The sequence below is a fragment of the Myotis davidii genome, unplaced genomic scaffold (assembly GCF_000327345.1).
Source record: "Myotis davidii unplaced genomic scaffold, ASM32734v1 scaffold991, whole genome shotgun sequence".
In the NCBI taxonomy this organism is placed as follows: Eukaryota; Metazoa; Chordata; class Mammalia; order Chiroptera; family Vespertilionidae; genus Myotis; species Myotis davidii.
The window spans coordinates 694,240-696,451 of record NW_006283137.1 but is presented as its reverse complement, the minus strand read 5'-3'; the positions used below and the strand labels follow the sequence as shown (position 1 = coordinate 696,451).

Below are 2,212 nucleotides of genomic sequence, written 5' to 3'. Positions count from 1 at the left end.
TCCTCCCTCCCTCGGGGCCCCGCCTGCTGCCCCCACGGAGACCGGAGTTTGGCGACCGGGTCCTTCTAGAAACCCCCAGCTCCTGCCCCCGGCTACATGCATTTGGAGAAGATTCGGGAAGAGTGCTGAGGCCAGCTTCAGCCGCACCCCCCTGTCCACCTCCCCCCAATTTCTATAAATTCGAGGCGGCCTGGACCAGCTCCTCATGGCCCTCCACGCCCCCAGCCCTCCACACCGCCTCCGGACGCCCCTGGCTGCCCACACGGAGGGGACGGCCCGGACCCCGCTGGCACTGGTGACCTTTCGTGCCGTCTGCGTTTGGCGTCTTCCTGTCCCGTCCTGGCCCCGCGGGGGTGGGTGGGAGGTAAAGCTTCTCATTGGTGCTGGTGGGACGTTTTCTTAGAAACAGGAGGCGGCCAGTGCTCTTCCTTGGGGACTCCTGGGCGCCGAGGCCCAGTTACAGGGCTCCCAGCGCGTGCCGTCCCGTCCCCATCCCTGTCCCCATCGCTGTCCCCATCCCCGCCTGGCGCTGCCCAATTAGAGCCTGTTAGTCACCAGGTGTTGGAGCATTAGGAGCAATTAAGGTGAGAGGAGTTTGCAGATGCGCTGGAAGCGCTGGCTGCTCCCCAGATGGGAGGGGTGAGGAGAGGCCGCACCCACAGGGTCTCATCAGAGCCGCCTGGTGGGAGGGGTCTGTAGGTGGGGCCCGTGGGAAGGACCTGTGGGCAGGGCCCCAATCCAGGTGCCTGGGGGGGTGTCAGGGGCTGCCACATGGGACCACTGATGGGGGCCAGGGGCCCTAAAACAATAGAGACTTATTCTCTCCTGATGCTGGAGGTGAGGAGTCCGGAACCCGGGCCCACTCTCTCTGGGACCCTGGGAATCACCTGCATCGCTGCCACCCCCTGGCGGGTAGGGGTGTCCGTGCAGTCTGCCTCCCTCATCGTGGGACCTCCTCACCTCTGTGTCTGTGTCCCCCTGCCTGTGTCCACATTCCCCCCCAGAAGGACAGCAGCCGTGGGGTTAGGCCCGCCCCCTGCAGGAGGCTCACACCTGAGCTCTGAGTTGTCAGCAACGACCCCAAGTCCAAATGGGGCCCCGCCCGCAGGGGCTGGGGGTCGGGACCTGCTCCTCTGCTTTCTGAGGGCGCTGCTACCCACTCTCCCCTTCTTGACTGTCAGGCCCGGCCGGTGTGGCTCCGTGGTTGAGCATCGACCTAGGAACCAGGAGGTCAGGGTTCGATCCCCGGTCCAGGCGCACGCCTGGGTTGTGGGCTCCATCCCCAGTGTGGCGTGTGCAGGAGGCAGCCGATCCATGATTCTCTCAGCATTGATGGCTCTCTCTCTCTCTCTCCTTCTCCTCTCTGAAATCAATAAAAATGTATTAAAAATACCATCGGAGAGGAAGATGAGAGGAAGGGTGACCTCTGCATGACCCCCACGGCTCTCCTCCAGTGTCCCCCTCCCCCTAGTACTGACCTCACCCAGAACCTGGGCCGCTCACAGGGACGGCCCCGCCGGTCATCCTGCAGACGGCGCCTGGAGACTCAGTGGGTTTTTCTCGAGAGGCCCCGAGGGCGGGTGATGGGCCTCCCTGGAGGGGGACACTGGTCTCGCTGGCTCACGGCCCCACGGGCACCCGGCCGGGTCCCTCGACGCGATGCCCTAGAATCCTCGCCGCGTCTCCTCTGCGGACACCCGGGCCGAGGTGACCTCCATGGCAGGCAGGGGGGCCGGGAGGACTTTACGGATCGGCAGGAAACTGTTTATCTGGTTTGCGAGGTGCCTTGAGGATTTCCAGGCCCGGAGCTTTCAAAGGCATCTGTGTTCTGTGGGCAAAGACGAGAAAGCGCGTGTCAGCAAACGCCGGGGATAAAAATGGAATTAGACGTAGCGTCAAGGTGAGCCTGCCTGTGTGTGTGTGGGGGGGCAGCACGGGGGCAGAACAGCCATCTCTCTCGCGAGGGACGGGGTGCGGCGGGGGCGGATGGTGTGGGTGCGCCAGTGACCTTGGTCCTGGGGACGCTGAGCAACGGCGGGGGTCGGGGGTCGGAGGGCAGGACTCACAGGTGTGGCGCCTGCAGCTGCCGAGGGGTGACCGGGAACCACTCACTGAGTTCCACACAGACCTGTTGTCCGGGTCTGGGGGAGGATGTTAATGAGTGGGTGTTGCCCAGGCCCTGCCCTCCGCCCTCTGCCCAGGCCCTGCCAGG

General features: G+C 64.6%; 1 protein-coding gene across 5 annotated transcripts in view; it reads left to right on the top strand.

Annotated features, from left to right (window-relative positions):
* Positions 1-2,212, top strand: part of LOC107182813 (WAS/WASL-interacting protein family member 3) — a 138,180-nt gene that overhangs the window by 12,176 nt on the left and 123,792 nt on the right. The window lies entirely within an intron of this gene.